Source organism: Molossus molossus, unplaced genomic scaffold, assembly GCF_014108415.1.
Source record: "Molossus molossus isolate mMolMol1 unplaced genomic scaffold, mMolMol1.p scaffold_m16_p_5, whole genome shotgun sequence".
In the NCBI taxonomy this organism is placed as follows: Eukaryota; Metazoa; Chordata; class Mammalia; order Chiroptera; family Molossidae; genus Molossus; species Molossus molossus.
The window spans coordinates 17,094,355-17,113,570 of NW_023425388.1; the positions used below are offsets into that span (position 1 = coordinate 17,094,355).

Consider the following 19,216-nt stretch of genomic DNA (forward strand, 5'->3'; position numbering starts at 1 on the left):
CCTCTGCTTCTACTTCAAGAGACCATGAGTTACCAATATCTGCTGCAATCCACCTATCAGCACTCACCAGCCCCTGAGAAACTTCACAAGTAGGCAGCAGAATTCCAGGCCAGGAAAAAGAACTTCTGCTCTAGAGTTAGTGACCATGTATTACCATAGCTATTTACACCACATGCACAGCATAGAAGGTTTTATCTCCATCAGTATGAATAAGTTGGACACTATCTATGCCTTGCTCTCTCAGAGACTTTTGAAATATGCTGCCTACCCTTCATTTTTTGTCCTGTTGACCTTAGTTTCTTTTCCAATATTCCCGGGATCCTGGCTGGGATTCCTGCCCTGCATTGTTTGTCCATAATGCTCATCTGAACTTCTTTTAATTGCTCACACATGACTGTGATTAACATCCAGCCTCTCATGTTATGTTTATTTGACTACTTGAGACTGAGTACTGTGTCCTCTGAGCTGATACTTTGTGGTTTGATGTTTTGATTCTACATGAACTAATATTTATTTGCTTATCTTAACAATGTGCTACTAGAACACCAATATATAGATGCTGGCCTGCCCCAAGCATTTCTTATTAAAACTAGGATTTAGAACATAGTAAGATAAATAGATAATATTGAAGCATTAATCCAAATCAAATAAAAAATGCAGTATGTATGTTTCATATTTACTTCGATTTGAAATGTGTATGTGTGTGCAGTGAATAAGCAATTCCTAAAAAAAATTATAAATACCAAACAAGACAATCATTAGGCTAAGAATTGATATAGTATACGTTTATTGTTTTTGTTTGGCAAAGTAATAACTAACTTGACAGTATGTGATCTTTAAAATGCATAAAAAGTATATTTTTAAGTTTAAAATAATTCTAGATTATTTGTATTTTGAAATTATTCAAGTAACAGTAAGGGCATCATTGTTGAAAGAGATCCAAGCACATATTGAAGTGTTTTGAATAAAACCACGTATCACTCAGAGTTAACGACTATCAATAATTGATGGGTTCCATTTAATTAATTTTTCTGTATAATTCTGTAATATTTATACTCACTTGTAGATACTTGGTTTGTCTATTTTATTTTAAATTAAATTTTATTTACTGTGTAGTGACCTGTTTTTATGCCAGATAACACTATATCATGGAAGATTTTTTTCATCTGTTCACACATAGCTGCACATCATTCCATTGATTTATCAGTCTCAACTTTTTAATAATTCTTCTCCTGATGGTCATTTGTATTAGGCATATTGGTCCCACTCTTCAAAACTGGGAGCTGCTGTGATTGATATATGTGATACACATGTGTGTGAAACTATGTATTTCCACATTAAGGTCTTTATTTGTTAATCTTAGTGAAAATGACATCTTGTGATTTGTTCAATTTATATTTCTATATTTATTGTCTTAGTCCATTTGTGCTGCTCTAGCAAAATATTATATATTGAGTAGCTTATAAAAAACATTTATTTCTCATAGGTCTGAAAGCTGGGAAATCCAAGGTCAGAGCATCAGCAAATTAGTTGTCTTCTGGGTTGCAGACGCTAAGTTTTGTATTCTCACGTGATGGAAGGGGCCAGCTAGATCCTTGGGGCTTTTTTTTTTTTTTTTTAATAAGGCCACTAATCCCATTCATGATAACCCCACCCTCATGACCTAATCACCTCCTGAAGGCCCCACCATCACTTTGCTCACTAGGTTCACAATCTATGAATTATGGGGATACATAAATATTCATAACCTAACATTTATAATTCTTATTTGAATCTTCTATTATGTTTTTGCCAAATTTTCCTGGTAGATTTTGAGTCTTTCTTATAAATTCTTTGTTGAAAATCTTTCATATCAGGTATAACTTTTTTTGTTGTTATCTATGGTGTAAATATTTTTTCCTAATATGACTTTTTTTTTTTAAACGTATTTCTGCAGATATATGAAATAGTTGTAAGATCAAATTTTAATACTTATTACTATGGATGAAATAATTCTTGGGGATATTTCACTTTACTGGGGTGGGGGGGGAGCTGAAATCGCACATTCTCTGTATATGTAAGAATATTTAACATTGCATAATGATCAGATTATACCCTCATGTCCATGGTATGAATCTGCCTTCATATAAGAAGGAAGCAGCCAGGGTACCTAAGTCACCACGTGAGAGAACATTTGCCCCAGTGAGTGGTCTGGCTCACCCCAGAATTTGCGTGACTTGGCCATCTACTTTGTCATCTGCAGGCACTGAAACCTGTGTTTAGATATTTAATACAATATAACCTAGATTTTTCTGGTTATTACATTTCTATTCTTCAGTTATTGACAATTTCCCCTCATAAATGATGGTTAATTTAGATGAGAAGGTACTTCTGGCATCTATAAGGATGAAGCATTTAATTTAATGTAACAAATTGCATTAGTTGATTGCCTTGGGTGCTTGAGGTCTTTATAAACTGCTGTGTTGCAATTTATCTTTTCCTGTTTTTTAATGCTTTCTTGCTACAGATTTATTATTTGGGCTTTTTGAGCCTTATATTAATAGTTGGACAGCTTTTAAGTTTTAATCTGTATTACTAGTTTTCTTAGCTGTGTAGCAAATTATGACAAATTTAGTGACTTAAAACAATACAAATTTATTAGTGCTCAGTTTCTGAGCACCAAGAGTATGGGCACAGATCAGCTGGGGCCTCTGTTCAGCTCTTACTAGGCTGAAATCAACATATCAGCCAAATTTGCAGTTTCACTGGAGGCTCTGTGTCCTCTCTCAAGCTAATTATTGATCATTGATTTACCATGATGATTAGCTATTATAGAATTCTTTAAATAGATTAATGTCAATTAAAATAATGCCTGCCCTGGCTAGTATGGCTCAGTGGTGGGAGCACAGGCCCTATGGACCAGTGAGTCGCAGGTTTGATTCCGGTCAAGGGCACGTACCTTAGCTGTGGTTCGTCCCCTGTCCTGGTTGGGTTGTGCAGGAGGCAACCAATCGATGTGGCTCTATCACATCGATGTTTCTCTCTGTCTCTCTCTCTCCCTCCCACTCCATTTGATAATAAGTGGAAAAATATCCTCAGGTGAGGAATAAAAATAATAATAATTTCTAAAGGAGGTAAGACCATGTGCTTCATGTGGGTTGAAGATAACAAGTGGGTGCATTTAGGTGAGTAACAAGTCATAGGGAGGAGGTTATGCTTTCCCTAGAGTTTGTACTGCTTCCCTGGCATTTAGCTGAAGAAAGAAGATTAGATGAACACCTGGTGGGCGAGAGCACAGGGTAAGAATCTGATCTAGAGATCTGAGGAATGTTGCAAGGCGAACAATCTAGAATGAGAAGACAGAATTGTGGTGGTGGTGGTGTTGTTTTTAATTTTAGAGAGAGATGAAGGGAGAGGGAGACGAACATTGATAGGTTGCCTCCCATATGGCCCCGCTGAGGACAGAACCGGCAACCAGGGCACGTGCCGGGAATAGAAGCAACAACCTCTTAGTGCATGGGTCGACCCTCAACCTCTGAGCCACACCGGCTGGGCAAGAAGACATAATTCTTTACACATTCCTTACCCATCCTCAGCCCCATGGAACACTGAGCACACACAAAACTTTCTCAGCATACTGTAAATCTCCCCTGAAACTGTTTCCACAAGATCTTGCTTTCATTTGTTCCATACCTTCTTTCCTGTTCACATTTTTAAGAATGCCTGGAGTCTGATTGATAGCTACTTTCCCCTTCCTTGCATTGGTATTCAACTGAAATGCTTTTAGTTTATATTCACTTGAACCTTATCCACTTTCAGAGACTCCTTTGCAAGTTTCTTTCTCATGAAATATTCCAAGCAATATACTGATATGTTTTACTGGTCAAAGACAGAATTTTAGGGTCAAATGATCAGATAACATCCCTGGTGGTTAACAGGAAACAATTTTGCCATCATTTTTAGGGATATGTTTAGTTTCAAATATATGCCCTGTGTGCGGTGGTGGTGTTTCCTCTCCAAAAAGGAGGGATGTGTGTTAAATAATATTTATTATAAGTAAGAGTTTTTTCCTAGTATATACATGTCTGAAGATTTAGCAGGGAGAGCATTTTTATCAAAAGTTACTCTAAAAGCAAGATAGAAAATAGAAATAAATGCAGCATTCTGTGGAACTAGGGCCAAAATGTTCAGAAACTCCAGAATCCTTATCCTAATAATTTATTTTTCCAGTGATCTCAGGAAAGTTTGAAAACCACTAGTAGGGTAGACAAGACACCAGTCTAAATATAGAAAGCATGTGTTGTAATCTTACACAGTCCTCTTCAACTATGAGGCCTTTGTCAAATCAGTTGATCTCTATGGCACTGGGCTTCTTCATTAGTCAAATAAATTGGTGAGATTAAAAAGGATAAAGATGGTTTCTTTATTCTTCTCTAGCTATTAAATTGTGCCAGAACGATCACTGTATAATTAGTTACAAAAAAATGAAAATATTTAAGACTTTAACAATTAATTAATTTTTATAATTTGAAATATAAAATACCGAGAGGAAATATAGCCATAACTCATTATCAAGACATTTTTGAAACAATAATTAAGGTCATTTTCTTTGTATTGCAGAACAAATTAAAAATGCAGATAGAATCTTATGACATTCTGTAATCATAAAAATGAGTGATTGGATTGATACAGATGAATGGTCAATGGCTATCATACATAGTAACGAAATATTTCCTGAAAAAATTCCCAATGTGAATTTATAATGGCTTATTACAGGAAAAGCATTTCAATCTTCATATGGTCTAGAATTTGACATTTTTAAACTGTGGTTCTTCTTGGGGTGAAAATAACCCCAAGAGAAACAGGAACTTTTATCACTATTACTATTAATGTAACATCACTTTTTTTTTAATATGAAACTGTGCATGTAACTTCAGTTTAATATTATGACCTGGGAATTATAAGAAGATCCTCTTTTTTTTTTTTTTTTATCCTCACCCGAGGACATTTTTCCATTTTTTGTTCAGGTAGAGTGGGAGGGAGAGAGAGGAACAGAAAGAGAGAGAGAAACATCGATGTGAAAGGAATACATCGAGCGGCTGCCACCCACACAACCCACCAGGGCCGGGGACAAACTGCAACCGAGGTACGCGCCCTTAGCGGGAACCGAACCCGGGTCTCTCAGGACCGCAGGCCGACGCTCTAACCACTGAGCCAAACCGGCCAGGGCAGAAGATCCTCTTTAATAAAACTGTTTAGAAGCATCCATCTAGAAGGATGGAGATGGTTGTAACCCCCATTCTGCTTTTGGAAGTTTGAAGACATCTAAATATTTGATCACACTTGTGTATCTATATCTCTTATCTATCTAGCATCTATCTATCTATCTATCTATCTATCTATCTATCTATCTATCTATCTATCTATCTGTCATCTATCTATCTATCATCTATCATCTATCTATCTATCTATCTATCTATCTATCTATCTATCTATCATCTATCTATCATCTGTCTATCATCTGTCTATCTATGTAAATTATATATAAGACACACACACCAGGAAGACCTAACACACTTTTTCAGTCAGTCATATCAATACATTAATAAAGGGTTTATCTAACTAGCTAGAAAGTCAACTCATCGGTAAGTGAATTAAATATACAGGAGGTTTTAAGAGGAACATAACATCTTGACATTGTAGCACTGTAGAGAGGTCAGGTAGATGGGATGGGATGGGACGCACTAAGGTAGGAAAGCCTGGTCCCAGAGACACTGTGACCTCCGTCTCTGTCAGGGAACAGTGTGTGGGAGATTTAAGGGTCCTTCAAACAAATCTTAAGTATTTTATTTAATGTCTTCTCAGACTCAGGTTGGATTCATTTTTAATTCAGCTTCAAAACCGAGGAGGTATTTAACATAGTTACACAATGTTTCTTTCCTCTTTTATTTTTGGCTTCCATAAAACTGTTATATTTCCAGGTTTGTTCATCCATTCAGAAGTATGAACAGGTATTCCTCCGGCGGACCACCGCTCCTCCCACTAGTGTTGCCCTGTCTCCTTTGCTATGACTTCCTACAGCTATCGCCAGTCGTGGGCTTCTTTGTCCTTCTGGTACGTGGCCGATGACACTGTGAGCTTAGGAGCCTGTGTCTACTGTGCGCCCAGCATCCACCGGGGTCGGGTGGCCATGGCGTTGTCCTTGTCCTCCACCCACTGCATGTCCCCCTCTGCAGGCTACAGCACCGGCTGTGTAGCACTCGGCTGGGTCCGATGGGTTTCTGGTGGGCAACGAGAAGGTGACCATGCAGAACCTCCAGGACAACCGGTCCTCCTACCTGGAAAAGGCCCGCACCCTAGAGGCTGCCCGCAGGGACCTGCAGGTGAAAATCCACCACTGGTACCAGAAGAGGGGCCCAGCCAGCCTGCGACTGCAGCCACTGAGGTCATTGAGGTGTGGGACCAGATTCTTGGTGCCTTCAATGAGAACTCCAAGATTGTCCTGCAGATCAACTGTGCCAAGCTGGCTGCGGAGGACTTTGAACCAATTTTCACACAGAGCAAGGCCTGCCCAGGAGCTGGTGGCTGATGTCAACGCCTGCGCAAGGTGCTGGAGGAGCTGACCCTGGCCTGAGCCCAGCTGGAGAACCAGATGGAAGGCCTGAAGGAAGAGCTAGCCTACCCGAAGAAGAACCACGAGGAAGAAATCAGTGCCCTGGGGGCCAGGTCAGTAGGGACGTTTCTGACATCGACCTAGCCAAGATACTGAGTGACATGAGAAGCCAATAGGAGGTCATGGCTGAGAAGGATGTGGATGCCTGGCTCACCAGCCAGAGTACGGAGTTAAACCGGGAGGTCCTTGGCCACACCAGCAACTGCACGTTAGCAAGAGAGAGGTCACTGACCTGTATGACACTGTCCAGGGTCTGGAGATTGAGCTGCAATCTCAGCTCAGCATGAAAACCACCCTGGAAGGTACACTGGTGGACGCAGAGACTCGCTTTGGAGCCCAGCTGGCACAAATCCAGGTGCTGATCAGCAGTATGAAGCCCCCTGGGTGATATTTGTGCTGACTGAACACAACAGAACCTACAGGACCAGCAGCTCATGGACATGAGGTCGCAGCTGGAGCAGGAGATTGTCACCTCCTGCAGCCTGCTCCAGGGCCAGGATGTCCACAGCCACAACCTGCCCATCACAAGACTGCCCAGTCCAGCAGCCTCCTGGGCTTCCTGCTTCCAGCAGAGGGATGGATGCTCCTGGGTAGGGGCATGGGAGGGGACGGAACTTACCCCTGGCTCTTCCTCTGAGCTGTCAAAATGCTGTGGCCCAAGAATTGGGGGTGGGGGCTATAAATATGTAGTGAGCCCCATATAAGCCACACCCTATCTTAAATGATGCTGACAAAGCAATGAGCAAAACCAGCAAAGCTCTCAGCACATGTAGAATTTACATTCTGACACATTCTTAAGTGTCAGTGCTTAATTACAGCTGCTGAAGGAGACACTTCTATTAGGTTGAGAAAAGCATGTACAACCCTCTTTATGTCTGTGCTTTATGGCTATTGCACTCCATTCGATTTTGATAAACTCTGCTCTGCCTCTGTGCGATGAGAAACCTCCACCTGTTTTGGATTGTACTTATTTTCATTACTTGAAACATGAAAACTCTTTCCAGCTACAGTGGGAACTCATCTGCCGCATACTTCTGACCTGTAACTTTTCTTACACTGCAGTCTGTTGGCTACATTCCAAGCTAAAGTTGCTTGGTCTTTTTTTTTTTTTTCTAACATCCTAGAAGAGGCTTCTCCTTCTAATCTTAACAATGTGGCAATACAATTGAACTGAGCTGTGTCATATTTAAACAGACATAGCTGACTTTTTCATGACAATTACAGAGAGGTTCCTGATAAATATGCAGCTTCCTGGTGTACTTGAAGCCTTATGACTTAATAGGTCGTCAATAGTCCAGAAATCTCTTTTCTTCTTTCTGAACATCTTTTTAGTGAAAGTTTTAGTGTTTAGACCTTTCTTTTAAATGACTTAAATTAGCCTGACTAGTGTGGCTCAGTGGTTGAGCATTGACTAATGCACCAAGAGGTCACCGGTTTGATTCCTGGTCAGGGCACATGCCCAGGTTGTGAGCCCGATCCCCACTGGGAGCCTGCAGGAGGCGGTCAATCGATGTTCTCTCTCATTGATGTTTCTATCTCCCTCTCCCTTCCCCTCTGTCTCTCTTAAGTCAATTAAAAAAACAAAACAAAACAAAAAACCCTTTTTAAACGGATTAAATCAAAAGATGTCCTCTTTAGCAAGTTTCTATTAAGATTGCTGAAATATGGAGATGTGCAGATTCTCTCCTGTATTTGAGCTGCAAACCAAGCTGCAGCTGCAGGGTGTATCAGTACCGTGAGCCACCCTGCTTCGTGGTGCGCAGGACACTTTGGCAGTGCAGACACATCTGTTTGCCAGCACCGAGTTTCTCTGAGCGTGTGGCTGCCTCCTGATTCCTTGACATATAGCCAGCTTCCAGTTGCTGTGTAATCATCAGGCATAATACAAGATCAAAACAAATACGTCCTTAGGTTGGTATTTTTCAATTTTTCCACCCAGCGGGTAGGCAAACATTTGTCAATTTTCTCACAGTGGGTTCACTTCCAATTTCGAGGAACTGATTATAGAAATTTCTTTGAACCCACTAGAAAGGGAAGATGTAGGTCCAGGTTACAGTTTTTGGTTGCTCCTTTGTTGAGCCCCTCTGAGAGTTCTCCTGGAAAGAAAGCTGCAGATGGACCCCAGTGTGTCAGTCTGTCACGGGTGGTGAGCACACACCGCCCTTCTACGGCATTCTAGTGGGGTCTTCGCCCCTGAACTGGATCTTAGAACCTCAATTAAAATGTTACCCATGTGTTCAACTGGTTGTTCAATGCTTTTATTCATTCCTCTGAAAAACACTCTGGCATTTAGAATAAGAGTGATAAGAATGAAATTATTGCAGCATATTTACACATCCATGAGCAGGGGCAGGGTTTCATCCATTCTCGTGTACACTGCACGTAAGTGGTTCTAATACATAAAATATTTTACCAATATTGACATAAGCCCTTAAATATTTTTATCACACCCTGGCTGGTTTGGCTCAGCGGTTAGAGCATTGGCCCTCAGTCAGAAGGGTCTAGATTTGATTCCCGGTCAAGGGTGCATAACTGGGTTTCAGGTTTGATTCCTGGCCCCAGTCAGGGTCATATGAGAAGCAACCAATTGATGTGTTTCTCTCACTTCAATGTTTCTCTCTCTCTCCCTCCCTCCCTTCCACTTTATCTAAAAATCAATGGGAAAATATCCTCTAGTGAGGATTAACAAATATTCTTGTTAGGATATGATATTGTTAGTAATAGACGTGCTACTCTTGATACAATGTAGGCTTTTAAAAGGTAGAAAATGTGTTTTGGACATCTTTGATCCAAAATAATTTAACAACCATATAAAACTAGCTTGTATCATATATTCCATAAGTATTTTTTAGTGTCTTTAACATTTTGGAAGAGTTGGTAACCAGATAGATATATTTTGTATATAAGACAATCTATGTACATTTTTATTTTTTTGTGTGTGTATATATAATGATCTTTGCATATTACCATTAATATATTTTCTCACATTCATTTTCTTTATTGTGGCTTTATATTTAAAAATCCATAGTGACTTCTACAATTTTTATTGCTAATATTGGTAAGTCCTGCCCTGGCCAGTCTTGCTCAGTGGTTAGAGCATCAGCCCGCAGACCATAGAGACCTGGGTTTGGTTTCCGGGCACGTACCTCGGTTGCAGTTTGTCCCCGGCCCGGTTGGGGTCATGTGGGTGGCAGCCACTCGATGTGTCTCTCTCACATTGGTGTTTCTCTCTCTCTCTTCCTGCATCTCTCCTTCCCGCTCTCTCTGAAGATAAATGCAAAAATGTCCTCGGGTGAGGATTAAAAATAATAATAATAATAGTAATATTGGTAAGTCCCAAGACAGTTCTCACAAAAATACATTAGATATATCTAATATGTTACCTATCTAAGATGAGCTGAGTCTTGATTCATTCAGGGGTATTATTAATTATAACTGTGGGTAAAAGAGTCAAGTGAACACAAAAATAGTGTGAAATGCAACTGAAAGTCAGTGTATTTATTTGTGTTTTGGAAGTGACCCAGTAATTATAAATGACACATTATCATTTCATATCTACTGCTCTGTTCACCAGGAAGAAACAGCTATTTTAAAATTTACAAATGAAAGTTAACTATATTATCCATGAAAAAATATTTAAAGGACAGTTTAAATTTACTTCGATTAGCATTCCCTACAATCCCTCAAAATAACCATTGTAGCCCAAGGAACAGCCCTTGTTCCTTGCATCTTTTTTTGTTTGTTTGTTTTTTTGTTTTGTTTTTGTTTTTAGGGAGAGAAAGAAACATTGATCTGCTGCCTCCTGCATGTCCCCTATTGGGGATTGAGCCCCAAACCCTAGACATGTGCCCTGATGGAATCAAACCGGGACCTCTCAGTCCATGGGATGGTGCTCAATCCACTGAGCCACAATGGCCAGGCATCCTTGTATCTTTTTTATACACTCATTACTTTGTGATCTCATCCAAACTTTGTTTCAAATAACATCAATAAGTGAATGATATCCAAATGTATGTTTTTAATTGTGAACTCTTATCAGAAATACAAACTTCTAAAAACAACTACATACTCATTATCCCTAATTAGATGTCAAATGGGAGCTTAAACTTAAGTTATGCAAAAGTGAATCACTATTCCTCCCTCAGAATCTACCTTCCCCCACTTTGTTCTTTTATTTGTCAATGTCTATTTTATTCTGCATTCCTCAGCCCCAAACACTATTATTTTCCTTGAATACTCACTTTCTATTGCAGCAAAAATTCAATCTATCAGCAATTTCCACTTGCTCTTCTTTAAAATATATCCACTATTGAACATTAACCAAGATCTCCAATCCTACCACCCAGGTTAAATTCATCATCATTTCTCACTTGATTTCTGCAATAGGTTCTTAATTGATCTTAAATTTTCTACTCTTCACTTCTTATAGCATAATCTCAAAATAAGAGATAGATTACTTTAAGACAGATGATCTTAGTCATCTGATCAAAATTCTAGAAGTACTACATACTTCATGTAATATGAAATCAAAGTTCTTATATTGCTCTCAAGCTCTTACAAAGTCTATTCCTGTATTTTGTGCACACTCACACATTTATATATACATTAAATATATATATCTTAAATATACAAGAAATGCTTTCTGTTAGTGTATTCAAAAAGGTATTCTCAGACAATTTTCTCATGGTATTGCTCTCCTAGTAATTTTCCAAACACAAAATGTTGTTTTGACCTAAGGTTTTATTACTCAATTAAAACAAATTTCGTTCATTTTAAAGCTCAGTGTTGTCTGTCCTCTGCAGACCACAGCTACCTATTGGATATACTATCACAGAACTGGAATCCCTGAGAGAAACTGGATGATATAATCCTGACATAACAGAGGTCACATATTGATAGTTAAATAATCAGAAAAATGTAGACATGTTATTGTAATAGGAGGGTACACCCAAGTGGCAAATGGGAGGGTACGTACAGCTACCAATAGTAATGGGGATGGTATTTAAAGTATTACTCCGAAGGGCAAACCATATCGGCAGCCAGCAACATATTATTTAAACTAGGCAAACAAAGTAAATTAAGAATGAATGACTAGAAACCTGGGGAAGTCTTTCTAATACATTGTCATGACCTCGTGCCCAGGTGCTGAAGTGGGTTTTGTGTCCAGATTCAGCACTATTTGATTGACCAAAAGGCCTAATTCATAAAGAAGGACTCAACAACACAAAGGAAAATGTATCTTAAAATAATCTTGTCAGTTCTCCTCCAAAGATGCTAAACTATTTAATCTATTTGAAAACACAAACCTTTTAGGGAATGTTAGATATGCAGTCTAAATAGTCATTGAAATAAAAATAGTCATTGATACTGAATTATCACAGTATACTTTAGAGTTGGGGCATGAGGGTGTTAGATTATAAATGAATGTAGTATTCATCACACACACACACACACGCACACACATAGATCAATACATACATAAAATGTATGATTTCAATGGATAGGCTTGATAATTGGCAGGTCCCCACATACTTTTGAGGTCTGTAGAGAGGTATTGTAGTAAAGATGGCTAAAGGAAGCTAGTGAAATTGTTCTTCCCAGCCCTCGCCAAGAGACTAAATTGAAAGTAATATTACATGCTAGGGGAATGTTGGTGATAAGTGCAACTGATCTAAGGATACAAGAGTGATTGTCCCCATATTTTTGTCATTTAAACAGTGTGGCAAGTTTAAATCTGTGGCAGCTCTAGAATCTGATGTTTCATCTTTGCTAGTCCAGATTAACAGATTCAGAACATAGTAGGTTGTCCTTAATCAGGCAAAGTCATTATTTTCTATTCCTATTAAGAAGGAAGACCAACACAGGTGTTGGACAAAAATACATGCTAACACTTCTACCCAAAAGCTATGATAATTTTCCACTCTTCTGTTATAGCATAGACCCAAGGAATCTGGACACACCACAAAACATCAGATTGGACATTCTATTTTTGACATCATTATAATTAGAACAGAAAAGCAAGACGTGGCAAACACATTAGAGACCTTTGTAAGATAACATGCTCCCTAAACACTGGAGACAATCTTATAACATTCAGATGCTCCCAACATCATTGAAGATTTTAAGAATCCAGTTGTCAGTCATCAGGGACATGCTGGTTTATTCCTTACAGAGGAGAGGGAAGTCCTTGTGTTACAAGCCTCCTCCTGTAAGTGAAAAGCACAACACCTGGTAGGCCTTACCAGGCGTTAGTGATAGCATATTACACATCTCAAGCTACTTCCCAGATACATTAACTGAGTAATAAAGAAGACTGTCAGATTTACTGAGACCCAGAGAAAGAAAAGGCTCTGCAGAGTATTCATGTTGTGGTGGTATCTGTAGCCCTGCATTTTGGCTATATATCCAAAGGAATCCTATAATCTTAGACTTTTTTGTAATGGGGTTTATGACAAAAATTATTGGTAGGTACAAAATAGTCATGGTGATGTAAAGGTCAGGATAGGAAATATAGACAATAATATTGTAAATAACTGCATGGTGCCAGTTAGGTACTGGAAATTTCAGGGAGAACATTTTGTAAAGTATATGATCATCTAACCACTATGCTGTACACTTCAAAATAATACAAAATAATATTGAATGAAAACTGTATTTGGAAAAATATTTACAGTTTTATTTTAAAAATGTAATAGGGTTTTATAATGTAGATCTCTAGTTCTGAAGCAAGGTTACACTTTCTACAGCAGAGACATATATTGGACAAATAGGCTCAGTCTTGTGGTAGTGTCCTGTTAGAGATGGAATGTCTAATAATAAATATAATTGATCATGTATCTTGGAATGCCCATCAGCATTGGGTATTGACTATCCTGCTAGGTCCTAACTTGGGCTGGCCCATCTTAAGATGGTATTAATCCAAGACATCAGATGGACCGAATTTAAAATTGGGCTGTATAGACTTCCGGTCAAGATGGCAGCATAGGTAAACGCGGTATCACGTCCTCCCACAACCACATCAAAGTTACAACTAAACTACAGAACAACCATCATTCAGACACCCTGACACCAGCTGAATGGCAGTCCTACAGCTACGGAATTAAAGCAGCAGCCACATCCAGACTGGGAGGAGGGCGGAGGGGACGGGCTGGTCCCACACCCACATGTGGCGGATAAAAATCAGGAGGACTCCTCCGCTGGGAAGGTTCTTCCTGAGGTCTGAGGGGTTCCCGTCCCACACCAGGTGCCCCGCTCAGGGATCCAGTGCCAGGAAGAGAATCCCCATCACTTCTGGCTGGAAAACCAGCGGGAACTGAGGCTCAGGGAAGCTGAAGCGGCTGGAGCCCCAGGCAGCTCCTTAAAGGGCCCGCGCACGGACTTATTCGACTCTCTCCCTCTGAGCTCGGAGGGGAGGCAGCTCTAGGGGCATCAGAGACATACAGGGAAGAACTGAGCTGTTTGGCACTGGAGCGAGGGCTGGAGAGGGGGCTTTCTCCGGGACAAATGTGCTGTCAGAGGCCTTTGTTCCTTTGGTGAGCCCTTCCCTGGGGTGGCAGACAGCTCCCATATCTGGGACTCCAGCAACCTGGATCACACTGGTAGCCCCGCCCTGGTGACTCCCTGAGGCCTCGCCCCGCCCCACCCAACTTTCAGGCCCACCCAAGCTGTTTCCACTTGCTTAACCATAGGATTGACCAGTCTTGGATCCTGCTTCAGGTTTTTCCTAAATTCTTTCAAATGAGTAACATGTGGTCTCAGCTAGCCCCATACTGCTCGTTAAGTAATACACAGAAACAAACACAGGGAGGCAGCCAAAATGAGGAGACAAAGAGCCAGGTCCCAAATGAAAGAACAGAACAAAACCCCAATATAAGAACTAAGAGAAATGGAGATAAGCAACCTAACAGATGCTGAGTTCAAAATACTGCTTATAAGGATGCGCAATGAACTCAGTGAGAACCTCAGTGAACTTAGTGAGGGCCTCAAGAGCATAAAAAAGGGCCAGTCAGAAATGATGGATGCACAGTCAGAATTGAAGGAGGCATTAACTGAAATAACGAATAATTTACACAGATTCAATAGTAGAGTACATAAATCCAAGAAGCACCCCAAACCATTGATTTGGAATATAAGGAAGCAAAAAATGCCCAATCAGAACAGCAAAAAGAAAAAAAAAATCCAAAAAAATGAGGATAGTGTAAGGAGCCTTTGGGACAACTACAAGCGTGCCAACATTCGCATCTTAGGGGTGCCAGAAGGAGAAGAGAGAGAACAAGAAGTTGAAAACCTGTTTGAAACAATAATGGCAGAAACATTTCCTAACTTGGTGAAGGAAACAGACATACAAGTCCAGGAAGCACAGAGAGTCCCAAACAAGATGAACCCCAAGAGGCCCACACCAAGACACATTATTATCAAAATGCAAAAGGTTCAAGACAAAGAGAGGATCTTAAAAGCAGAAAGAGAAAGGCAGCTAGTTACCTACAAGGGAGTTCCCATAAGACTGTCAGCTGATTTCTCAAAAGAAACTTTTAAGGCCAGAAGGGAGTGGCAAGAAATATTCAGAGTGATGAAAAGCAAGAACCTACAACCAAGATTACTCTATCCTGCAAAGCTGTCATTTAGAATCGATGGCAATATAGTTTCCCAGACAAGAAAAAGTTACAGGAGTTCATCGCCACCAAACCGTTATTATATAAAATGATGAAGGGTCTTTTTGAAAACAAAGATAAAATATATGAACAAACAAAATGTCAATGAATACATATCTATCGACAATGCAATCTACAAACAAAATGAACAGGTAAAACAGAAACATTCTCATAGATACAGAGAACATTTTGTTGGTTGTCCGATAGGAGGGGGGTTGGGGGAATGGGTGAAAAAGGTGAAGGGATTAAGAAGTACAAATTCATTGCTAGACTGACAAACCTCAAAGGGAAAGGCGTTGAATGGGTGGGAAGAAATAAACCAAAGAACTTATATGCATAACCAATGGTTACAGACTATAGTGTGGGAAAAGGCCGGAGGGGCGTGGGAGTGGGGAGGAGGGGGTCAATGGGGGAAAAATGAGGAACATCTGTAATACATTCTACATTCAACAATAAAGATTTAAGAAATAAAAATAATAAAATAAAAAATCAATAAAACCATAACATATCCTCAGATGAGGATTTTTTTTTAAAGAATAAGAGTAATCACATTTAAACAGTTTTGCATGTCATTTTATCCCCTCCACTAGAGCCTGAAGTTTTACTCATATCTCTTTCAAGGTCCTCACATGAACTCTCTGTGTCAGATAAATGGGTTATTTGTGCATTTAATCAACAAATGTGCATTTAACGTGAACTAGTATATTTTTGGCATGTTTAGAAAGCAAATGTAAATATGTACCATCCTTGACCTTAGGAGGCTCAAAGAAAGCTCTGTTTAATATCCCTAGAATATATCTTTTGCTTTCTTGTTTCCATGACTTTGTGCCATTACATTCATGTAGAGTGTTCTCCTCTCTGTCTAGTGTAAATTTGTCCTAAAAATCCTACCATTTCCATGAAGCTTGCCCTAACAACCCCATCATAATTCTCCCTCCCTTCAAAATTCCAATAACACTTCATTGTCTATCACTCACTGGGCATTGCCTTACTGTCTTGACATATAGTTCCCAATGCTAAACTTAAATATACACTATATATATTAAGTATATATATATATATAAAGTATTCTCTCTCTCTACATATATATGTGTGTGTGTATGTATATATATTATATATGTATATATATAAAAAACATATAGAAAGGGTAGAACAGTGACTACCAGCTAAAAAGTGCTCAATAAATATTCATTTCCTTCAAAAAGAAAAAAATAATAATAAAACAATAAAATTGGGCTGTATAAGCAGATTGTCCAGACCACAATGTCACCCAAATTTCTGCCCATTGTCACTCCCTTAGCTCAAATCTAAAGCCGTATTGGTGAAAGTGAGTGGGGTCTGTAAATTTCTATTGGGTTTCATGACTAAGAGAAGGATAAAAGTCAAGCTTGTTTAACTGACAAGTGAATTCTGTGTGTGGGTGCAAGCCAAAAATGAACTGCTGTTTGGGGTAGCCTTGTAAGTCAGCAGTAGGAAGAATCTCTTCCAGTGGGCAGACTTTCTTTCAATCTCTTTGTGTGAGAGGAATGCTGGTTTCAGCTTAACGAATATGCAAAGTCATGAATAATTTTGAATGACTTGCCTGGATAATTAGAAGCATGAGAACAGAAAGATGGAAACCCCACAAGGGATGGATGTCTGCATAAGAGGCATGAGGATTGAGCTACACATGGGGACAAAGGACAAAATCATTTTATTTTCTCTTAAAAAAAATAGCCAAAGTGATGTCAGCTAGACATCGACTAGTATAGTGCAGGCACACTAGTATAGTTCCCTCATCTCTGGGGGAAAAAATGTGTCACATATTGAGGCTTTGCATGAGGAGTCTATTCACCAAGGATGCTGCAGCCACAACCACTGCTGGATGTCAAATTTACCAGTGACAGTCATCACTGCTGAGCCTTTATAGGACACCATTCTTCAAAGAGAGTAGTAACCAGATACTTTGAATCATTTAAATAATCAACTAGAATAGTATTCACCAAGAAAGTGCAGTGATTCAACTTGCCCCAAATTGACATGTATTCAGGGTTAGGTTTGCCTTTCCTGATTCCAGGGCTTAAGGCAGCACCACTGTCTGTGGGTTTACAGTGTTTATTTATCAGTGCAAGATCCTGCGCAATATCTTAGAGGAAAAAGAATTGAAGTGGGCACACGCTCTTGACATCCATTCAATGGCATGTGAATATTATACTGTATGATTGGGAAGCATCCTCCAGGGAGAATCTCATGGGTTAAATGCATGACCATTGCATGGTGCTCTGTACTCAGCAGGTTGAGTCAATGGGTCAGAATAACAAGGGGTAGAAGTATAAATGGCTCAATTTATCAAAACCCTTGGTGATAAATCTGGAGAATGTGTACTTCCCAAGACTAAAATTTTAGATTTTCTGATTCTAGTCACCTTGGTTCCCAGCCACAAAACAATTCCATGAGTGGCATTCCCATTAAGCTTAAGGTATGTTTATTGACTGGTAACTTACATACCCTGTGCAAAGAGACCAACAGTCAAAGAAAGAAATCACAACATCATGGAAGGGACAATTTACCTTATCATTAAGAAGAAGTTGGCTTTTTGTTACATAGTGGAGGCATGAAAAAAATACCTTTAGCACTGAGGTGATCTGATAATGTATCTTTTTTTAATAACATGCTGAATCTGAAGTCAGTGCAGTGATACAGCAGCACAAAGCCTGACAACCACTTGGCATCTGAAGACTCAGAACACTCAAGGAGGAGAATCTAGATCATCTCTACTGTTAAGCCTTTAACACCAACAGAAGTTCCAGTGAAGGAGGACAACAATCTTGCAGAGGAAGCAACACTCATGACCTGAAGATAAGATCCAGAAGCAGAGGTGAGAATTCATTCTAGTCATGCTTTTCTTGTAAGCTTCTCCATGAAAGAGATCAACATGAGTGTTGGAACAGAATGTTGACCTCAACACATGAAGCTAGACTTTCTGAGAAGCTCATGTGGTGGTTTACAATGATGCCGCTTCCAGGAATATCTTGGGTTTAGTTGAAATTCTATCTAGACTCTTTTTCAGTGATAATATAATCAATTAAGCTTGACCCACGTTTGAAAAAAAATACTCTGAAAGAGCCCTAAATAACTTCAGAAATCAGGATGCTTGTGTGGAAGTCCTGTTTATCTTTTATCTGATATACAGCCCTTAGTAAATTATTTAACCTCTATATGCTTTGATTTATTCAACTGTATAATAGACACATATACTTATTGAACATAAACATAATACTTATCGAACATAATTATTATGAAATTATATATGAAAAATATATTGAATTGCTGGGCATTTTGTTAATGCTAAGACAATATTTGCAGTTATGTTTATAATATACTTTTTTTTGGACTTGGATAGACTTAAAATTCAATTTTCAGCAACTATTTCCCTTTCCTAACATCCAGTCTTCCTTCCCAAGTTCTTTTCCCCTGATCTTCTCTATTCCAATGGGAATCAGAGTGGATCTCGTATTTTTTTCCTATTCAATAAAATGTTATGATATTACTAACAGGAAATAAAATGACAATTGGTAAAGGATTTAAGATGTAGTTTCTCCTGGAATTGGTTCATTTGAAGAGGAGGAGAGACAGGCTATTCTAGAAGGACTTGTTTGGATCAATTACTTAGCAGTAGTATAATCTAGAATCTAGAAAAAGTGCTTTTGCCAAATTCACAGGTAAGTGATTTGATGGAAAACTGCCTTGTTTACCCATGGGGAATGCTTCACTCAAGCTCTCATGCAGCTCCTCGGGGTCTTGATTGTATCAGGCAGTTATCTATTTCCAAACACGTTTCTTCAAAGAAGAGACATAATCTATTTTGCTTTCTATTTGTTCTTCCATGTCCAGCATATCTTTTGTTTACCTCCTTATATCTGACTTGTGATGT

General features: G+C 39.2%; 1 pseudogene; it reads left to right on the forward strand.

The window, feature by feature from the left end:
• Positions 1-6,046: 6,046 nt before the first annotated feature.
• Positions 6,047-12,709, forward strand: LOC118617647 (annotated as a pseudogene).
• Positions 12,710-19,216: the final 6,507 nt, after the last annotated feature.